Here is a 23,556-nt window from a genome sequence, read left to right on the forward strand (position 1 = left end):
CTCCATCTTTCTTTGTGTTTCACAATCTTGACACTAAAGAGTGGGGAACAGTTGTTTTGAAGTATAACTTCCATTTGGGTTCACTGGATGCTTCCTCCTGATTAGATCTAGGTTATGAAAGTTTGGAGATGCACAGAGGCGAGGTGATGTGTTATTGTCAGTACGTTCCTTGTGTCTAAGGGCACAGGAGCTCAGCTCATCCCATCACTGCAATGTTAATTTGATCACGTGATTACTGCATTAAGATGGAACCTGCTATAAAGTTCCTATTTTTCCTTCGGCAACTAATAAATATTTATATATTCTGTAACTAACAAATATATAGATATCTTGTTTTTCTGCCTATTTCTGCATAATTTTAATGACCATTGGTAATTCTTCCCCAACTAGTTACCAAATGATGAGATTTTAATTCCATCTTCCCTTTATCTTTATTGGCTAGATTCCTACCATATGGAAGAGGTTTCCCTTCTCTTCCATTTATTTATTATCTATTTGTACATCCCCAGTGTGCATTTGTAGATTCTCATTCTATTCAGGGTGACACATCCATTGCCATCAATTACTCTGTCACTCAAATTGTCCCAGACTTGGCCAGTGGGACCCCCACATCTCATGAGCCCTTGCTAACCATCTGGTAATGGGGCAGCTGGAGCCTTTCTTGCCCCAGCACAAGCATCAGCTACATCTCTAACGAACCCAGGTTACCGTTACTGAAAGAACAATATTTACAAGCCAGAATTGAGTGCTAGGCATGCTTGCTGCTACTAGAAATGTATGTATATAAAGGGCAAAGACGGGAAATTTGTATGCATAAATGCAGATATAGATACACACACTTCTATATCTATACCTATGTCCATTTCCATTTATCATCTATATCTATTTTTTAAATTCTATACATGTGTGTCAAAAATCATGCACTCACACTGATCCCTCTGATCCCAATCCAACACCAGACGGTTTCTTCTAGGCTTGCCCCACTCACGTTATTCCCGGTACCACAATCTATTTACTTATTTTCTTATGAAAAGCTGCAGAGAGTAGTTGCATCATTTCTAAACCACACTTCCGTATTTACAGAGCCAAAGCACGGTGCTCACAAACAGTGCATCCCAGAGCCACTTAGACTCACTCTCCTCTCCTCACCCTTCCCTGTGCTGAGGCCACTCATTTGAAAAACGTTAAGTTCACTCATTTTATTCTGTTTTTATTTCTTTTTGTATTTCTCTTTTTCCATACTTGTGGATTTTATATATTTATTCACTTTTAGACTGGGAAACATTAAGTTTGTTCTAAAAGTCAACATAGAAAGGTAAACTAGGCAAGGGACCACTACCCCATCCTTCCATGCATCCCCAAGGCATCCGACCTCATTGTTCCTGGTGTAGGATACCAGAGCTTATGGAGGGGAGAGGTCAATGAGGCAACTAAACCCCACAGGATACCTGAGCTCATGGAGGGGAGAGCTCAATGAGGCCACCAAAACCTCACAGAGCCTGGCTTGCAGTCACCACCCCTGAACACAGCTGCACGAATGTCCCATAAGAAACCAGCAGAATATGTGCTGAGAACAAGCAATAATATTTCTTGTCTAAAAAAGGGAGCTTTGTTTCACTTACATTAAGATATGTTTCTGCATGAACCCCTTCTATTTTGCAACTGGACAAATTTCTTCCCAATTCCTTGCTCGTAGAACATTTCTTTTTCTACTACTGCATTAGTATTTATTGCAGACTTCTTTAGTGGTCTTATTTATTTGTCAACACTTTAGAACTTTTCAGAAAACTTGGAAATCCCCTAACCACATTTGTATGAATCAGCACATTGTCAAATATTCTAATATCTCTCTCTAGTGAACTCACAGAAAAGAACTATCCACCGATGCCACCACAACAGGAAGAATCCTTCTATGAAAGTCTGGTTAGAATCTTCTGTAACTTAAGACACATCCACGATCTGTTGCCTACAAGATGGAACTAAATTACTTTTCATGGCATACAAATCTTTTTGTAACACAATCCCTGTCTGTCCCCTCCAATCTCACACCCCCCACAGCTGACCTCCGTGAATCTTAATTCCAGCCTCACACTAGACTTGTACTCGCTGGGTTTATCATGCTGCTTCACGCCTACTGGTCTCTGTAGAAATTGGTTCATCGGCCCATGATGTCTCTCTCCTTCTTGTATAAATGTGTACTCAAGAAAAATCACTGCACTGATGCTATCCCTGGATGCTGTCAAGAGTTTCCCATGCTAAAATCTGTCTTGACTTCTCTTCAAACAAGTCTGTGCTGAGTTACAGCATCTTCCAGACTACTCTCCTGCTCTAAGCCCCACGTTCTCTCTCCTTCTCTCAGCCTCTCCCCATGTGTCTCTCTCTCTGTCTACCTCTCTTTCTCCCTCCTCTATCTGTCTAGAAGAATACTCCTTATTTAGATCAGACAAACAATCCTAATTAGTTTCGTATCTCCAGTGCCCCGTACATGACAGGTACCTGAAAAAATGAGTCAATCCATTAATGTTCAAGGGTGGAGACTAGTATGTATATTTTTAATTGGATTAAAGTGAAATGAAATGAACAGAAAGATGCTCTGCCAGGAAGTTAAACTTCATTCCTCTGCATCAATTATCAAAATTACCCTAGAGTTTTTCCTACAGTCTGTGTGCTAATTCAATATAAAATTTCAGCCCAAATATTTAAAAATTTATCACAAAATATACTTAGAAAAACAAACTAAATTCCAGGGAAAGCTAAAAAAAAAGCCTCAATCAAATATAGTTTTAAAAATTATTTTAGAAGTCATATTATCAAATCAGAATCTTATTAAAAGAAATAAAGCTTTAGTATTTTTAATTATTTAGTAATATTTTATCTCATAACCCAAAATTTAAATATAAACATTAACTTCAAAAGCAAAATTATATGTCTTTTAGAAAAAAAATTGTAGCATTTTTAATTCCTTTTATAAGGTTAGCATAAGCCTAAAAGCAAAATCTAAGCATGACCCTGGAAACAGTATTGTGAGGCTCTGACATATAAAGGGCTATTAAGTTGTCACTCCCAATCTTACAATACGAAAAGAACAGGGCAAACTGAAAAAAATTCAATGAATTTTCTTAGAGCCATCAGAGACTGAGATTACAGGGCCAAGTACCACCTCAACATCTTGGAGACAGTCACCAGGATTTGCTCACCTAGAGCAGAAGACACTGGCGATACGAACCGGTAGGGACATGTCAGTGGTCACTCTGATGAATTGCTGTGCACACCAGTATCTGGGGTCTGCAGAACCAGACACCTACTGTTGTCACTTTCCACCCAGATATCCTACCAGCTCTCACAACAGAGATCCATGAAAGATTCCTCATGGCTTCAGCAGAGAAAGGAAGAGTGATCACGTTGAAATTCACCCAGAACCTTCTTTATCGCAAAAGCTTACAAGAGGAAAGACTCTGTCAGAGCTTTTTCCCAGGTGGGAAGAACAGCCCTCCCACTCTGGAACCTCTAGTCTTCTTGTCTCACCTATATGCAAACACACACACACACACACACACAAACACATATGTATACATGGATACAAAACAAAGCCAACACAGTGAGGGCCTTAAGGAAATAGACTGGAGAGCACTGCAGCCAAGGAAGTGAGTAGGGAACAGGAGAAGGAAAAGCTGCACCACAGTGAACACTGTGAAAGTCCCAGCTTCAAGAAGCAGGCCAAGAAAATGCTGAGATTTAATCTGGAGGAGATGGGATGCTCCCTTCCCCCACGCCTTATCTCCATACCAGCTGCACTCGCCATAACAGTGGATTCCAGCTGAAGGAGCTCCAAGGCGCTCTCTGAAGAACAGAAACTAGGGAAATCCAAAGTCAAGAGAGGAGGCAAAGACCAGGACAACGGAGGATTTAAAAGTCTCCAGGAACTACAGCTGTAGCTCATGTTAGAAACAACCCAGCTCTAGCCAGACAAGCTTAAATCCTCACACTAAAAGTGTATGTCCCTCAGCTCCTGCGATGCAATAGTGTCTGGTTTTCAAAAAAAATTACAAGATGTGCCAAAAGGCTAGAGATGAGTAATTATCAGGATCAGACAGAGATATGATACTCACATTGGAATTATCATACAATTATCTTTTCTGCTTTTTCCATTAGGGCTCTTAACATTAACATGTTAAAGCTGGGAACAGACAGGTGCTGTGAGCAGAGAGATTAAAACTCACAGAAAGAATCAAGATGAAGCATGATAAGTCAAACATAGTGAGAGAAATGAAGAAAGCCTTTGATAGGCTCATGAGTAGACTCAACACAGCAGAGTTATATACATCAATGAGGCTGAGCACAGTGGCTCACGTCTGTAATCCTAGCACTCTGGGAGGCCGAGGTGGGCAGATCACTTGAGATCAGGAGTTTGGAACAAGCCTGACCAACATGGTGAAACCCAGTCTCTACTAAAAATACAAAAATTAGCTGGGCATGGTGATGCCTGCCTGTAATCCCAGCTACTCGGGAGGCTGAGACAGGAGAATTGCTTGAACCTGGAAGGTAGAGGTTGCAGTGAGCCGAGATCGTGCCCCTGCACTCCAGCCTGGGTGACAGAGATGAGACTCTGTCAAAAATCAGTCAATCAATCAATCAGAGACTGCAGATAAGTCAACAGACTTTTCCTAAACTGAAACATGTAGAAGAAAATCATGAAAAATACAGAACTGAATGCCCAAGGACTCTGAAGTATAACATACAACTAATGGGAATACTAGGAGGGTGAGAAAGAACCAAGCAAAGATATACTTGAATAATAGCCAAAATCTTTCCAAAATTAATAACACATACCAAACCACAGACTCACGGTGTTAAGAGAATGTGGAGCAACACACACATTAAAACCAAAAAAGAATCCACACACAGACCTATCATATTCAAACCACAGCGGACTAAAGACGATAAGAAAATCTTCTTAAAACAGAGGAGGGGAAATCTTAACTACAAAGGAAGCAGGATAAGAATTGCTGTGGACTTCTCATCAGCACTAAATTATTCAGGTGGAAAAGAGAGTGAAATATTTAAACAGTTGAAAGTAAAAGAAATACCAACTTAAAATTCTATATGGAGTAAAGTTATCCTTTAAAATGAAGGACAAAAAAGACTTTCTCTGACCTCAAAAATGCAAGAACAGAGAAATCATCTCCGGCAGTCCTATGCTCCAAAAAATGATAGTAGTTCTACGGACAGGAAAATATGATTAGTCAGAAACTTGCATCTGCATGAAGAACATTAGGGAAGGAATGAATAGAAAATAAGACTCAACTATATGTTGTTTACAAGAATACATATTAAATATGAGAATCAGATAGGTATAAAGTAATCGTGACAGCTTGGTGTTGGTGGAAGAGTCTAATTGTATCCAATTTTATCAATTGTATGAAAATGTTTGAAACCTCACTGAAGGAGAATGGGGAAAGGTGCTGATCGAAGGAACTTTGGGAATGAGCAGAGTCTGCAAGATTAAAATCCAACTCTGCTGCACATAAGTACTGTGCCCTAGTTGACAGGTTGTTCCCCATGGGGGTACACAGTAACAATTCTGAATCTGCTATGCATGTACTGAAATTGACCAGTGACATGAACGGATGGTGGCTAGTGGAGCCAAGTTCCTCACTGTTGGAGAGAAAGTCACAGAAAACGAAGCTGACATGGCAGGAAGAACCCATGTACTAAAGGATTCGAGTTGAAGACATATTAGCAGAGAAAGAAGCCCAGAAGGAGTGAGCCTGGCGCTCCAGGCCTTCTCACAGGGAACCCTGCAGTGTTGATATGAGAACATCTGAACGTGGAATAAAAAACAAAAAGCAAGAAACACGGGTGGTTAAAACTACACTTAGTCTTCATCATAACCTGCTCCACAGCAAGCTCTACACAAGACCAATTATTTTTAAATTTAACTATTATCAACATAAATACTTTAACCTTACGTGAACCTCCTAAGGGATTATAGACATTATACACCTGGCTATTTTTTGTATTTTTAGTAGAGACAGGGTTTCACCCTGTTGGCCAGGCTGGTCTTGAACTCCTGACCTCAAGTGATCTGCCCACCTCAGCCTCCCAAAGTCCTGGGATTACAGGTGGCACTGTCCTTTTGATCAGACATCTAGAGAGTTTCCACTCCAGGTCTGGGAATCTTCTGGGTTTCCAATCTGCCTGCATCACCCTGGTTCATCATCCAGCAGGACCCCGGGTTCTCTGCCAGGTGACACTAGGGAAGGATGTTCCTTGGGTCGTTGAGAGACAAATGCAGGACATTTTCAGTGTCTGTTTGAAATCACAGCTTGAATTTCATAGACAAAGTCTTTGTCATCACTGCATATGCTTTTATGGGACTCCTTAATGTTTCCAAAGTTTATACCTCACTTCCTGAATACACTACAAGCTTATTGCAGAAAGGCTCCCACACCCTTCGGTTCTTGGATATGCCTGCAATACGGGGCCTTAAATACAGGACCAAAGATAGGATATTAAAAATGGTACCTATTCAAGAATTTAACATCAACTTCTTCATTTTATAGACCAGCCAGCTGAGAAAAGCTGAGAATTTAAAAGATCTAAGATATGTGCCACCACGATGTCCATACAAAAGAAAAGGAAGATGTGATCATCTGAATACTTCTTTTGTAAAGACTTCATATGCAGAGACACTTAGAACCTCCATTAAACGTAAAGTTTGTTTTTCAGATGTCAGCCAGGAGATGAAGCCAGCTACAGCTGATAAACTTATGTTTTAGACAAGCACACTTTTCTATTCCTTATACACTGATTAAAGGGTTTACACATTTGCAATTATTTTGAATACACATCAAGACAAGTGGTTTCCTGGGGTGATAGCAATCTAAAGAGAAAGCAACATTTTTCAGAGCAGGAATCTTTTCAGGGCTGTGTTCCCACCTGCTGTTCTAGTTTATGTATTCAGTGCATAACATCTGCAATGGCATGTCAGAAAGCTTTTGTCTAAAAAAAAGTATAAATGTGAAAAGTATAAAATATAGAAAGGAAACATCAAATTTCTGCTGTAACCATAGCAGAACTTACTATGTAAAAGTAAAAATATTCTGAAAATTCAGCCATGCATTGATATATACATACCAGAAGTAGACTTAATTACATAAAGTCTGATTAAAATAAAACATATCTCAGTCATTTTATATTAGCATATCATTTGACTTAAGTGTACCAGCAATCTTGCCTACCCTGCTGGGCTGCTGTGTTGGTTAGCATTCTACTGGAAATATGTCTCTGTGAGTTTAAGGCATTTCCAAAAAAGTTCCTCATTTGTCTACAGATGTGCATTCTTGAATCATTAGGCCCATTTCCACATTAGCAGAGAAAGAAGCCCGGAAGGAGTGAGCCCGGCTCCAGGCCTCCTCACAGGGGACTCTGCAGTGTTGATGTGAGAGCATCTGAACATGGAATAAAAAAAGAAAAGCAAGAAACATGTTAAAACTACACTTCGTCTTCATCATAATCTTGTCCACCGCAAGCTTTATGCAGAGACCAATTAGTTTTAAGTTTAACTATTATCAATATAAATACTTTAACCTTACGTGGCTAAAACTCCACAGTAAAAGCTATTGGATATTTGTGTGTCTGTGCGGTTGTGTGTGTGTTTGTGTGTATTATGCCGTACGTGATGGCTAGCATACTACCAAATGGTTTATAAGTAATGAGTGCTCATAAATTAAGTCCACATGCTCTTCAAGTTCACACAAATTTAGTACTCTTTGATAAATAAAAATTGTTTTGAAATTATTGATAAAATCAAGGCTAGGCACAGTGGCTCACACCTGTAATCTCAGCACTTTGGGAGGCCGAGGTGAGCAGATCACCTGAGGTCGGGAGTTCGAGACCAGTCTGACCAACATGGAGAAACCCTGTCTCTACTAAACATATAAAATTAGCTGGGAGTGGTGGTGCACACCTGTAATCCCAGCTACTTGGGAGGCTGAGGCAGGAGAATCATCTGAATCTGGGAGGCGGAGGTTGTGATGAGCTGAGATCGTGCCACTGCACTCCAGCCTGGGCAACAAGAATGAAACTCCATCTCAAAAAAAAAAAAAAAAAAAAAAAAAAATCAAAAAAATTTTGGATGTCTTCAAAATTGTTAGCATTTTTGCCTGGGTCTACTAATCATTTTATATTTACCTCTGTTGGATATTTTAAGATGTCACGGCACAAAGGTTGTAATAAAATAATCCCATTCAAACATAATCTTTAAGTGATTTTTTTTTTTGACAAATAAGACTAATTTAATGCTGTTGATTCAATAAAAACAGCTAAATCTTCTAGGTTAGTGGTAAAAATACCCATGTATTTAACTTTAAGTTTCTTCCTTAGATGAACACCTGATATTCACTGGCTACAAAAAGGATTAATAAAAAATTAACTTGAAATAATAAGTAGCTTTGTCTAATATCTTAAGTTTTCAGAAGTGACATAAACTGTTAAAAAAGAATGAAAGAACTAATTACATACAAATAGGATAAATGCTTGGAGGTAAACATTTTGTGTAATTTATATCTTTACATTATTTTGAATTAAATAATTAGTAAAAGCTCATTAGATGTATGGGTTATTCCCAGTTAAGAAGGGATGATATGAAAAAACACATGTTTCTAAAAATTACAGAATTACTTCATCTATAAAATGCTGACATCTGAAAAAAGTTCAGGATTTCTTGCTTCCTAGGTTTCCACTAAAACTTAAGGTTACTAAGAATAAGAATTCTAACGAATACAAAATTCTGTAAGTTGTATTCTTATTGGAAACATAAATGATAATTTTATGTAATTTGGAGATTTAAAAGTTATTTATAAAACAAGGTATAAAAAGAGTAAGTAGGAGAGAGGGAGGTAAAAGGGTTAGATATATAAAGATGTATTTTTGGTAAGGAAGATTACAAAAAAATAATTTTGGGCTTGGTGTGGCGGCTCATGCCTGTAATCCTAGCACTTTGGGAGGCCGAGGTGGGCAGGTCACTTGAGGTCAGGAGTTCGAGACCAGCCTGGCCAACATAGTGAAACCCTTTCCCTACTAAAAATACAAAAATTAGCTGGGCATGGTGGCGAGTGCCTGTAATCCCAGCTATTCGGGAGGCTGAGGCAGGAGAATTGCTTGAACCTGGGAGGTGGAGGTTGCAGTCAGCCAAAACTGTGCCACTGCTCTCCAGCCTGGGGAGCAAGAGCAAAACTCAGTCTCAAAAAAGAAAAAATAATTTTGTATAAGAAAGCACTTTATATGATGAATTTTTATCCTAAAATGAAATGACTAATGGTTATTTTAAAAAGATAGTGTAGGACAAATCAGAAGGTCCAAGCATTTCATAGACAGTTTGTTGAAGTCATGATAAAGTTTGTGAACAAAGAAATCTAATTTATTAAAATAAGGCTTGATATTTATTTTCAATTTTAATTGAGGAAAATAAGGGATCTTTACATTCTAATATCCTTATTTTACTTTAAGAAAATACATTTGAACTTTAATTAGACAAATTCAGTTAATATACACCAAAAACCTTTCTAACCAAAGATAAATAAATAAATAAACTTTTTAGTATGTTGGCATGAGGTACTGGGAAACCTACAGTAGCAATTTGAGTAGGCACTACCTAGAAATAGATAAAATCCTGAAAGGAGACATACTCACCATCATCATCATTACCATCATCATTCTTATTCTCATCACCATCACCATCATCATTATCATTATCATCACCACCATTACCATGATTCTTATCATCACCACCATCACCATCATCACCATCACCACCATCACCATTACCATGATTCTTACGATCACTGTCATCATCACTATTGCCATCATCACCATTATCATCATCACCATCACCAACATCATCACCACTATAGCCATCACAATTAGCAAAGAAAATATTTACATAGGGCTTACTTCGCACTAGCCACCATTCTAAATACTGTCATGTATTAACATAATGATCCATGACCTATGTACCATTATTATCCCCATTTTGCCGATGAGAAAAGTGAAGCACAGAAAGAATAAATAACTTGTCCTGCTAATTGAAAAAAACTTGATTCAAATCCAGGGCTTCTGGCTCTTGTCAAGGACTGTCAGTCCCTGTGTTATATTGCCCCTCGGTCATGAAAACAAGTCATCATTTTCAATACTATGGTGAGGTCATTCTGCAGCTCAGTATATTAATTATAAAGGAAGAAAAATACACGTTTTACTTACTAGGTGGACATTGTAATGTCTACATTTTGGTTGGTAATACCATGAATCAAATATGTACTTGTGACATCTAGTATTTTATCCAGGAAACCATTAGATATCATGAAAATGACTCTATAGATTATCTTTACTTTGATATGTGTAGTTATCAAAAATAATCATACACTGACTTTTGAAAGAAAATATCTTTTCCAATAAAATATTTCTGTAATTTGAGGAAAGACAACCTCCTTCACAGCACATTTTTTCATGTAAAAATGTGAGGTTTCGTAATTTAAAATTGCATTCTTCCAATGCTTTGATTAAAAAAAATTGTTTTATTTTGTTTCATTTTAAAAATGTATTCCTAAGTGCTATTTGAATTAGTATCCCACAGAGAAGGTATATTTTAAATTATATAAATGAAACACTTCCAAAAAAGAAATTCTTAGTAAAATGCTTCCACAAAATAATTTTTTAATCAGATAGTAGTTATTTAAATATATTTTATAAATTCATGACCACACTGTATCTAAATAATCGTCATATCAAATGTCAGAAGTAGGGGTAACTATCTGGAAAAGACCAATACATTTTTCTCAAGATCATTAACCGACAAATTAGTGCATGCTCTTTATTCCACAATATGCCTACAAAAGTTCCACAAGAACAATACTATTACTAACACCAACAATATGAAGTGACTTATACAGGAAAGAAAATCATCATGTTGAGACCAGACTTTCAACAGTGATGCTTCATGTCAAAGACAGTGGAGTTACATATTTAAGATACTCAAGGCCAGGCACGGTGGCTCACGCCTGTAATCCCAGCACTTTGGGAGGCCGAGGCAGGCGGATCACATGAATTCAGGAGTTCGAGACCAGCCTGCCCAACATGGTGAAACCCTCTCTACTAAAAACACAAAAATTAGCTGGGCATGGTGGTGCATGCCTGTAATCCCAGTTACTCAGGAGGCTGAGCAAGGAGAATCTCTTGAACCCGGGAGGCAGAGGTTGCAGTGAGGCGAGATTGTACCATTGCGCTCCAGCCTGGGCAACAAGAGCAAAACTCCGCCTCAAAAAAAAAAAAAAAAAATGCCCAACAAAAGAAAATGTGAGACACTTTCACGTACAGCTGAATTGTCTTTCAAGAAGAAAGGAATATCAACAGGCAAGAACTCAGAGAATTGTGTTCCCATGGAACGTTCCTGAAGATTCTTTCTGATAACTCACTTCAGACACCCAAAATCACTGGAGAAACAATGGCACAAAGGCTGAAGGTGAGCATTAAATGCCCACTTTACATTTGTTTATCTATACTTGGCCAGTGGATCATTGCTGTTTTCTTTTCATTTAAAGTCAATAGTTTTATGAGGTTATATGTCAGGATTGTTAATTTTGTGCTGATTTTCCTAGGTACCCAGTGTGCCTTTTTGATATATAATGTCAACTCTTTTAGTCCAAGAAAATTTTAGTAAAATATATTTGTTCTCTTCCGTTGCTCTTCCATTCCATTGCTTGGATATTCTTTTCAGAAATTCTGATTGTGCGCATATTTGATATTTTGGCCCATCTACCGTATTTCATCACTACAACCTTCCAGGGAGCCCCTGTTGTCAAAGAGAATGAGCCCAAGGCCCGGGGAAGGAAGTTAACTTAGTCACATCTGAACACATAAAAAAGAGAATGATGCACATTGCATGGTACAATTGCATGAACTTCAACACATGCCCCAAAGACATCATGACAAGAGGTGCCCATCACCTTCCGGAACTGACCAGCCGCAATCCCCGCAGGCTTGCAAAGCACCGGACCCTCCTCGCCTGTCCCCACATTGAACTGATATCAGGCTCTCCATGGGAATCCCACCCCACGAATAGCCCCGGGTTTCTCGCAATCCACGGAGCAAGGGAGCAAACTCTCCTCTAAGGCTCCCCTTGCCACCAACCCACACGGAAGCGCTGTTTGTCCAGGGTCTGCTGCCTGCCCTGCGTGAGCCTCCTGCGGCTCCATCGTGAGTGGCTTCTGAGAGACGAGACACACGCAGCCTCAGGGGGAAACCTCAACCCCTTCTCCTTCTGTCCCAACACCCACCCAGGGCCCAAGTCCACCGATGCTTTCCTTCCACCCTAAAGTCAGCGGCTTCTCTCCATCCACAATGTTACCATCACCCCCCAGCATCCTCACGAATCAAGGATTGCTGCACAATGACTGTGTCTCCTGGATGACCTCTTAATTGCCAGTTTTTTTAAAATTTCTTCTCTTATATTAGCTTCTTGTGGCTGATATAACAAAATAACCACAAACTGGATTGCCTAAGGGAACAGAAATGTATTTGCTCACAGTTCTGGAGTATGTAAGTCTGAAATCCAGGTATGGGCAGGGCCTCTCTCCCTCTAAAGGCTCTAGAGGAGGATACTTCCTTCCCCTCCAGCTCCAGGTGGCTCCCAGTGATCCCCGTAGTTCCTTGGCCTGTGGCTGCCTCCCTCCAGTCTCCGTCTCTGTCATCACAGGGCTGTCCTCTCTGCATCTGCATCTCCAAGTCTTCCTCAGAGGAGGACACCAGTCATACTGGACTAGAGGCAACCCTAATCCAGCACCACCTCATCTTAAAACCTCACTTCCACATGAGGTCACACCCACAGATACCAGGCTCTGGACTTGGACATATCTTTTTGGGGAACACACTTCAACCCAGTACCTGTGCCTTGTCATGAGCTTAAATGTATCAAATCCGTGGGTAAGAAAAATCTGGCAGAAATGCTGAAATATTGGTTAATTTAGGAAGAGTTTAGTAGGTACAAAACATAATTCAAACCCCATAAAATAATTTTTTTCAGAGTTAGATATATGTATATTCAAAAATATTTAAACTCAAACAAATGGTACAAGCACTTACAGAAGTTAGCCTGGGAATATTCTAGATGACTACTGTGTGGCATTAAGTGAAAACTGGTGTTCATTTTAATGAAGGCACATGGGGAAAATAACATTGTCTGAACATATCTGAAACGTTGTGTTTCAATCTAATTCTGCATTTCAAACTTAAAATTTGGTAGCCTGTCACAGAAAGTATCTGAAAAGTCAATCACATAAGGAACCAGTAGAGAAGCAGAGCGCATAATTTAGCCTTGAGAGGGAAGACCGGGGGCCAAGGAGAAGGAGCTCACCTCAACTGTCTGAAGTGTTGACAGAAACAGGTTTGGAAATGCTGTGAGGTAGTAAATGAGATAACAAGGAAGGGTGGGCCAAGGCTTCAGGAGCCCAGGTTTCAGGTCAGGGTTTTTCTGTTTTTTGTTTCCTAGTTCCATCTCATTTTTATTGCTAAGTCAAAGGAAGTTTTATTTATTTATTTATTTTGCTTTAAGTTCTAGGGTACACATGCACAACGTGCAGGTTTGTTACAAACGTATTCATGTGCCATGTTGGCGTGTTGCACCCATTAACTCGTCATTTACATTAGGTATATCTCCTAATGCTATCCCTCCCCCCTCCCCCCACCCCATAGCAGGCCCCGGTGTGTGATGTTCCCCTTCCTGTGTCCAGGTGTTCTCACTGTTCCATTCCCACCTATGAGGGAGAGCATGCAGTGTTTGGTTTTTTGCCCTTGCAATAGTTTGCTGAGTATGATGGTTTCCAGCTTCATCCATGTCCCTACAAAGGACATGAACTCATCCTTTTTTATGGCTACATAGTATTCCATTGTGTATATGTGCCACATTTTCTTAATCCAGTCCATCACTGATGGACATTTGGGTCGGTTCCAAGTCTTTGCTATTGTGAATAGTGCTGCAATAAACATACATGTGCATGTGTCTTTATAGCAGCATGATTTATAATCCTTTGGGTATATACCCAGTAATGGGATGGCTGAGTCAAATGGTATTTCTAGTTCTAGATCCTTGAGGAATCGCCACACTGTCTTCCACAATGGTTGAACTAGTTTACAGTCCCACCAACAGTGTAAAAGTGTTCCTATTTCTCCACATCCTCTCCAGCACCTGTTGTTTCCTGACTTTTTAATGATCGCCATTCTAAAGATGGTGTGAGATGGTATCTCATTGTGGTTTTGATTTGCATTTCTCTGATGGCCAGTGATGATGAGAATTTTTTCATGTGTCTATTGGCTGCATAAATGTCCTCTTTTGAGAAGTGTCTGTTCATATCGTTTGTCCACTTTTTGATGGGGTTGTTTTTTTCTTGTAAATTAGGTCACGGTCAGTTTAAGTAATACCCTTCTACACCTCAGAGCTATCCAGTAGAATAAGCTATGTGGAAAGCAGTGAGTTCCACACTGCTGGAGGTGTTCAATCAGAGAATGGATGAGCTTCCAACAACGCTGGACGCAACATTTCCACTCAACTAGAGTCTTGTGCTAGAGAACCTCTTAGGGCCCTTGTAAAAACATCAAATCATAAGGTGAACAAGCCTCATACCAGCAAATGGATGCACAATTCCCGTTTTCCAGCTGTCACAGCAAAGTATTAATTCAAGATTACTGAATAGCGTTTTGCTGTTGTTGTTGCGGTGAAGATTTAAATTCAACTTTCTTCCCAAATTATTACACATATGAATTACAGGTTTTAATACAAATGTATACCTTATTATGTAAATAATGTATATACATATTTCCAAAAAGTTTCAAAATGTCACATGAATAAAAGAGTTATCTAAAAGGTCAACATGTAAATTCCTAGAAACAATGGCTGTTTATGATCATATATTCAGGATTTCTGTACACTTTCTCTGACTAATGAAAATTGATGTCTGGGGCGGCTTTGGCACTCAGGAGACATGAATGTGCTCATTCTTTTTATAACAGGGAATGTGAATGACTTGTAATACGGAGGCTCCTTTATCATACTGAATGTAAACTGAAATTAAACTAGGATGTGTGAATAACTGCATTAAGGAAGTGAGTAACCCAGCCTCTACAAAACAAGAAATCAGTAAATTTTCTGGAAAAATGAATAGAAGTATATTGATCGTGTGAGAAACAATGCAGTTTCCCAAATGAGTATTTTGTGGCCCTCCTTGTCGTAATTGCTGGGAGGACCACGTTATGAGTTTGGGCAAGTAACAGTGAATGGAAATTTTACTTCAAATTACATATAATTACCTCTTCGTGCTGCCAAAAAAAAAAAAAAAAAAAAAGGAAAAGAAGAAAAAGAAATACCATCTTCTCTTGTCCATCCCTATTTTCCTTAAGTTCTACTCATGGCACAGCTGGAGTCGTTATTATCCTAACACGAAGACTGGACAGACAAGTGGCTGCACTGAATAGTGAGGAGGAGGTGAAACAGTTCCCTCCACTCCAGTGAGGCCTGCGATGAGGACAGCGCACTGAGCTCTATTGAGTGGCACGTGGGTAATGACAGATTGGCTTGAAAATGGTTTTCATCACAAGGACAGCTAGGAATAAAGAGCTGGAGGGGTGAGTTACAGCTCTGGCAGGGAACTGCTTGAGCATGGCCTTTCACATTTAGGCCACACTCCATCGTATCTCCGGCATGCATGCTGTCTACGCTAGACCGTAAAATCCGTGGGAATGATAAACTATGGGAATGATGTGAACTCAATTCTCAGCCATCCGAAAGAAAAACACAACTTACATACTTACAAAGCCAGGGAAAAATCCAAACCCCTTTCAAATTACAGAAAGTAGATATTTGAGTCACGGATGTGCAGAGTTGCTTCCTTTAAAAAAATCAGAGGAATAGAATGAATGGATTTTATAGGACGGCACGACCTAGGAGACAGGAGTCCAGAAAAGTGTCAGGGAGCTGAGGAGATTGGATTCGGTAATTTGGGGGCTGATGCAAAGAGTAAGTGGCAAGTGATATAAGAATTTTAACCCAGAAGACAGCTGTGCATGTGAGGCAGGTATGTGTGTGTGTGTATCTATCTCACCTAAAAGGAGGCAAACCCAGTCAACCCGAGTCCCATTGCCCAAAGGGATGCCTACCAAGCTCCATTTGTGTCTCTCGAACCCCTCTCTGACCTGTGGGGAAGGAGGAAGCCCCTGGCCTGTCCCTGGAGGCTCCCCACACTCGAAGAGCAGCCTTGAGGGAGGGAGCAGGAGCCTCCTCCAGCCCCGGAACAGGGGCACGGGGCACAGAGCTCACCCCCCGAAAGTGCTTTCTCAGTCATGGTTTCCACTAGAAACATGCAGAACACGTCATTCTGAATCCACTCATTTCTCCTCTAGCCATACAAGCTACAAGAAGAAAGACAGGAAAAAACTGCCCACCAACCCAATTATCACGAAATAAAAGAAATCTGTGAACTCTCGACTGCATGTAAGGGCTGCCAAAAACAACAAAGACCAAGAACGTTTTCATAGATCCTCAAGGGAGTCCAAGGTGTTCCAACAGGTGAGAAAAGGGGTGCGGGGATTTCAGACATTGTCAAGAGCAAGCACAGTCAGGAGAGACCCACCCCAACAAGGACCCGCCGAAGGCAGCATCAGCTTAGACGGGCACAAGGTCCGCAGGGTAGGGGAGGTAGGGGATGCCTCAAGGGGGAGATCTGGCAGATATCAGAAAGCAACGTAACAACGAATCTTCTAAAAATTAGGGACTCTTCAGGGGTCTGAGTCTGGTTGGGTCCTCAGAGACAGATGATGCATTGTTGCACCCCCATGTGCCTCTGACCATATAGTTGCCCATGGGGACTTTCTGTAAGGTTAGCAAACAGAATCCAATGGCACACTGCAGACAAACATGTCATGACCAGAGACAGTGTATTCCAGAGATGCAAAGGGGCATTAGGAAATCTGTTCTATAATCCATATTAGTAGGTCTAAGAACAAAAAGTTATATGACTATCTCTATGCCTATTGAAAACTCTTTTGACAAAACACATCTATCCTTGATTTTAAAAAATTAAATATCAAAGAAGGTATTGGATTCCACTTACTGTGAATCAAAGAAAATACTTTTACTCAACTCAGGAAAAAGACAAGAATCGACACTGTCACTATTAGAAGAATCCACTGCAAATGTTTGCTAAAGCAACTAGACATAAAAGAAATCGGATGTCCAAAATCTAATAAAAAGGAGTAAAATATATTTATTTTAACTTTTTTTGCAGATTATATTTATACATATACAATCCAACAGAATCCACTAATCCACTGAAAAACTACTACAAAGGATAAAAAGTCAGTAAGGTCACAGGACAAAATGAAGTGCAGAAATCAGCAGTCCCTCTATAATGGTTAAAACATCACCAACCAGAGCCATAGAAACCAGCTAGAAGGTGCAAGGGAAGAAAAGATATTACTAGCAAGAATAGCAACTAAGCAGATAAGAAAATGCCTTGGAGTCCTGTTAACAGGAAAGGTGAAGCAAAAACAGATAAATAATAAGTTGATAAAAATCTGAAAGACACACAAGTACATTTGAACACAAGGAACGGCGTGCAGGCCGACCTCGGAGATATTGTGGGTTCAGTTCCAGACCCTTATCACAACAAAGCCAGTCACACAATGCTTTTGTTTCCCAATGCATTTAAAAGTTATGTTTATGCTATACTGTAGCCTATAACACGTGCAACAGCACTGTGTCTACAAAACAATGTACGTACCCTCATTAAATATTGCATTGCTAAAAAATGCTGTCATTCATCTGGGCATTCAGTGAGCCATAATCTTTTTGTGGTGGAGATGCTTCAGCGTTGATGGCTGCTGACTGATCAAGGGGTAGCTGCTGAAGGTTGGGGTAGCTATGGAATTTTATTAAAATAAGGTGACAATGAAGTTTGCTGCATTGACTGTTCCTTTTGTGAAAGATTTCCTCATGGCAAGCAATGATGTTTGACAGCATTTTACCCACAGTAGAACTCCTTTCAAAATTGGAGTCCATCTCTCAAAGTTCTCCACCACTTTACCAATTAAGTTTACCTAATATTCTAAATCTTTTGTTGTCATTTCAACATTGTTCACAGCATCTTCACCAGGAGTAGATTCCACTTAAGAAACCACTTTCTCAGCTCATCTGCAAGAAGCGATTTCTCATCCTTTCAAATTTATCATGAGATTGCAGCAATTCAGCCCCATCTTCAGGCCCCACTTCTCCTTCCAGTTCTCTCATGATTTCCACACGTGCAATCACTTCCTCCACTGAAGGCATGAACCCTGTAAAGTCATCCAGGAGAACTCAAACTTTTTAAAAACTCCTATGAATGTTGATATTTTGATCCCCTCCCATGACTCACAAATGTTCCTACTGGCATCTAAAATGATGAATCCTTTCCTGGTTTCCAATTTACCTTGCCCAGACCCATCAGGTGAATCACTTTTTATGGCAGTCTAATGAAATGTCTTTTTTGTGTATTCCTTTTTAAAGTTTTTATGTATTTGTGTATTTTTTAAGAAATAATTTTACATATTCATGGAGTACATAGTGATGTTTTGATCCATATAATATATGGTATCAGATCAGGGTCATTGCATATCTATCATCTGAGACATGTATCAGTTCTTCATGTTGGAAAAGTTTAATATCCCCCTTCTAGCCCTTTGAAACTTTATGTTACTATTGACTGTAGTCATCCTACAGTAGTATCAGACCCTAGAACTTATTCTTCCTATGAAGCTGTAACCTTGTATCCTTCAGCAAATTTCTCCCTATCCCTCCCTTCTTCCTGCCCTTCCCAGCCTCTAGTTTCCTCTGTTCTACTTTTTACTTCTATAAGATAAACATTTTTTAGCTTCCACATAGGAGAGAGCACTTGCAGTGTTTTAACTTTCTTTTCTAGCTTATTTCATTTAACATAGTGCCCTCCAGTTTCATCCATGATGCCGAAAATGACAGAATTTTATTCCTTTTGTGGCTGAGTAGTACTCTATGGTTATATATACCACGTTTCCTATATTTCTTAAATAGTAACACTCAAAAGTCAAAATTACTCTTTGATCCATGAGCTGCAGAATAGATGTTGGGTTAGCAGGCATGAAAGCAACCTTAAAATCTGGACACCCAGAGTTCATCCCTGGCGGGAATGTAAACGTGTAAAATCAGGATGAACATTAATTGGGTTAATGTCATTAACTGGGTTAATGTAGCAAGGTTGCAGACGTTTACAGCCTGTGGCGCAGAAATTCTACTTTCAGGTGCCAAACCGAGTTCTTGCTGATGGGCTCTGGGAAGGAGGCACGGAAAAGTTCACAGCAGCAAAACTGCATCATGTGAAAAGATGGGGAGGGCAGGTACAGAAAGGGTACAACAAATAACCATTGCAGGGTGCTCACAGGATGCATCCTACATAGAAAACGAATCAAACTCCAGTTAGGTTCATAACTAGCTTGGTCTCGTCTTGAGTTGAAAAGAATATGCATATGTGACACAAAGAAAAGGCAAAGAAAGATGATTGAGGGTTTTGGTTATGTAGGAATGGGGAGAAAACACCAAAGGACTTCAAAATGAACAGGAATTGCCTTAAACTGCGTGTGGTCCCATGCAGTTGTTTTCTTCCATCCTCACAGTCTCTAAGCATTTATGTATATTCAGTACTTTAAAAACAATGACACAAAAAGCCTGCTTTCCTCATCCCCTCTCCAGCTCTGGGCATCTTGCTTGCTGAGGGCAGTGCTGAGAACTGGCTGCCAGACCTGGCACTTAAGGCACGGTGGAGTCAAGGATGAAATTGTTTGATCTTTCCAGTGTACCATAATTTTTCTGGGTGTTCTATAAAAGATATAGCTGTCGGCCGGGCGCGGTGGCTCAAGCCTGTAATCCCAGCACTTTGGGAGGCCGAGACAGGCGGATTACGAGGTCAGGAGATCAAGACCATCCTGGCTAACACAGTGAAATCCCATCTCTACTAAAAATACAAAAAATTAGCCAGGCGTGGTGGCAGGCGCCTGTAGTCCCAGCTACTCGGGAGACTGAGGCAGGAGAATGGCGTGAACCCGGGAGGCAGAGCTTGCAGTGAGCTGAGATCCGGCCACTGCGCTCCAGCCTGGGTGACAGAGCGAGACTCCGTCTCAAAAAAAAAAAAAAAAAAAAAAAAAAAAGATATAGCTGTCATATAACTTGCACCTCGAAGCATTCATTTCAGGATTATTTGAAATAATCTATAAGGAGCACTTACACAGTATCTGATTTAAAGAAATCACTCCAAGAATTTTAGTGTTTCTTAATATGTTGTGTTTAGCATTATTTTATCCATAGGGAAAAACTAAAATGGGTAATAGGGTCAGGTTTCTGTTTTGGCTTGGTTTGATTTGATTTTTCAAACTGGAGTTTTAGAGGTCACAATCTTGAAATACTGTGGCTCAGGCTTGAGCAGAAGAAAGAGGAGATTGTTAGAAACACACAGGAAGACCTGCAGTCTCCTATACGGAGTCACCGTCACCGTTCATGCCCTGCCCTTTTTTTAAAAAAAAGAGAGTCTCGCTCTGTCACCCAGGCTGGAGTGCAGTGGCACAATCTTGGCTCACTGCAACCTCTCCTCCCAGGTTCAAGGGATTCTGCTGCCTCAGCCTCCTGAGAAGATAGGACTACAGGTGTGTGCCACCACACCCAGCTAATTTTTTGTATTTTTAGTAGAGATGGGGTTTCACCGTGTTAGCCAGGATGGTCTCCCTCTCCTGACCTCATGATCTGCCCACCTCGGCTTCCCAAAGTGCTGGGATTACAGGCGTGAGCCACCGCGCCCGGCCCTGCCTTTCTTAAGAAAATACAATTATCAATGTTGATAATATTTTAAGCTTCTTTGAAAATCAAATGTGCTGTGCAGAGAAAAGCTCTTTGAAAATTTTTACAGTTGAGTTTGAAAGACACTTTTATTATCAATATCCCTAGTGACAGAGAGAAAAAAAAATTGAACTTTATTCTTCTCATCTGTGTTATTGAAAATTCTTGATTTTGTAATAGAGATCCAAAATTTCCATAATAGTTCAAGTCAGAAGTTCTACCCAATGGTTTGGTACATTTTACATAATTTGATTTCACTCTAAAAAACAAACATATTGTCTGTTAGTCTGCATTTTCATTGCTGAAAATTTAGAGAATGAGTATCCTTATTAGGATATATATTGTCCTAATAACTCCATTATTAAATATACCTGAAATCATGAGTGTCTTTCAAATAAATCAAAAACAGTTTATGAAGAAAGTACATTTTGAAATTAATTCAGATCTAGTCCCTAGTTTGCCCTCACAACTTTGTTCTACCTCCTTACTCAAATTCACAATATTTCTCAATAAGCAGGAATCTGACTACGTCAAATGGAAAGAAACAGAGCTGGTGTATCAGCTATTCCACAAGGTAATTTGTTTTTAAAGTGAGTGAAGCTACTCATTAGACCAAGGCTTTAAAAATGCAAACCAGGACTAGAACCGTTGCCCACAAATTGTAACACAGGGTCATAACCAAGGCTGGAAGAATGCTGCAATGACACGCACACACACAAAAGCCCACAGACAGTGCGTTAATGCCATGAAGCCAGCAGGGCCCTCAGATGGGCGCTCACACCTCGCAGCGGCACCAGCCAAGCTGCTGACGGGGAGAGCTGAGGCTGAAGGGTGGACGGCCCTGTCTTTCTTCCACTGCTGTTGTTCAGCCTTACCTATTCAGACAGACTCAGGAAGAAATTGTGCAAATCTGGGAAATGTAGAAGCACTGGATTTCAGAATTCCCCCTTTCTCTTGGTGTCTCCACCAATCCAGGCTGGGCACTTTTTTCCCAGTCTGAGCCCTGACCTTCCCGTGAGCTCCTGGGTGGTATATTGAGGGTAGAAGACTAAAATATGAAACCCAGACAACAGTATGGTAAACTGACCTTGTTCTACTAGGAATCTGAAAACTCAGGGAAGAGTTTTCAGAACTCTGAAGGAACAATAGAGAATCTCAGCAGTCTTCTTTCAATGTGAAGGGGGAAATTTTTTTTAAAAAGACTGGAGACCATTATTCTAAGTGAAGTAACTCAGGAACGGAAAACCAAACATCATATGTTCTCACTCATAAGTGGGAGCTGAGAGATGAAGTTGTAAAGGCCTAAGAATGATACAATGGACTTTGGGGACTCAGGGGAAAGGGTAGCAAGGAATAGAAGACTACATATCGGGTACAGTGTACACTGCTTGGGGGATGGGTGCACCAAAATCTCTGAAATCACCACTAAGGAACTGACTCATGTAACCACATACAACCTGTTCCCCCAAAAATCTATTGAAATAAAAATAATTTTTTAAAAATTAAAAAGAAGCATTTTCATAAGATCACATGAAGTGTAAGATAACAGAAATACTGAAGCCACATGAGGACCTACGAGTAGGAAAGGATGGCCGGAAGAAAGGGTGCTGCAGAAGGAAGCATTGAAAGAGAAGCAGGAGAATGAGATCGTCTAAGTGTTTATGGGGAACTGGGTGTTGATTCCTTTCAGGTTTGCAGAACTTGGGAAGAGGGTAGTGAATCCTCAAGTGAGGAGGGAAATAGCACAATGTTAAAGAAAACAAGGTCATCTTTAATGGGATAATCCAGACTCAAACCTTTCGGAAAAAAACACTATTGCTTCTCTCCTTCCCTCAGGAAGCAGTTTGGGTTTTGTGAACACACGCAGAGTTTTAACACGGGATCCTCCATGTAGCGTTACTGATCTGAGGGGACTGCGCTGACTCTGGCTGGGTTTTCACTTCGCTTCTCGGGTCTGTTCTCCTCATGTCCCCAGTCGCAGCCTCTCCCCTCTGCTACCTGCCCAGCATGTTCAGGAACAAGAACCCACAGGCAACCATTTCCCCGGCGACTTCCTATCAGAAACAGGGTCACCTCTTATTGATCTTCAGAATTTCTTTCCCATAAAAATATAGGGCCATTGAAATCTTTTTTTATTTTTATTTTTATTTTTGAGACAGAGTCTGGCTCTGTCGCCCAGGCTGGAGTGCAGTGGTGTGATCTCAGCTCACTGCAACCTCCGCCTCCCGAGTTCAAGCGATCCTCCCGCCTCAGCTTTCCAAGTAGCTGGGATTACAGGCGCCTGCCACCACCTCTGGCTAATTTTTGTATTTTTAGTAGAGACAGGGTTTTGCCTTCCCAGAGCTGCGGAAAGTGACTGTCACTGTGTTTAATCTCAGCTCCAGCAGCCAGCAGAAACCTCGGCCCGAAACAGGGGCTCCCTGCGCCCTGCACTTTCCACGCGGAGCCCAGCGTGCCCTCCCCTGCAAAGCCCCTGACCACAGCCCTCCATGCCCACGATGGCTCTACTGTGCAGGGTACCCACGGCACAGGGCGGCCCCGCTCCTCATTCGCAGCTGTGAGCGCTGCCCATTGGATTCCTGGCCACCATCCTTTGTTTAGCCTGTGCTATGCCTGGT

The 23,556-nt window shown here is 40.5% G+C and overlaps 1 pseudogene; it reads left to right on the top strand.

Annotated features, from left to right (window-relative positions):
* LOC106994552 (transcription factor TFIIIB component B'' homolog) overlaps positions 1-23,556 on the top strand; it is a 69,840-nt pseudogene that overhangs the window by 13,169 nt on the left and 33,115 nt on the right.

The sequence above is a fragment of the Macaca mulatta genome, chromosome 18 (assembly GCF_049350105.2).
Source record: "Macaca mulatta isolate MMU2019108-1 chromosome 18, T2T-MMU8v2.0, whole genome shotgun sequence".
Taxonomy (NCBI): Eukaryota; Metazoa; Chordata; class Mammalia; order Primates; family Cercopithecidae; genus Macaca; species Macaca mulatta.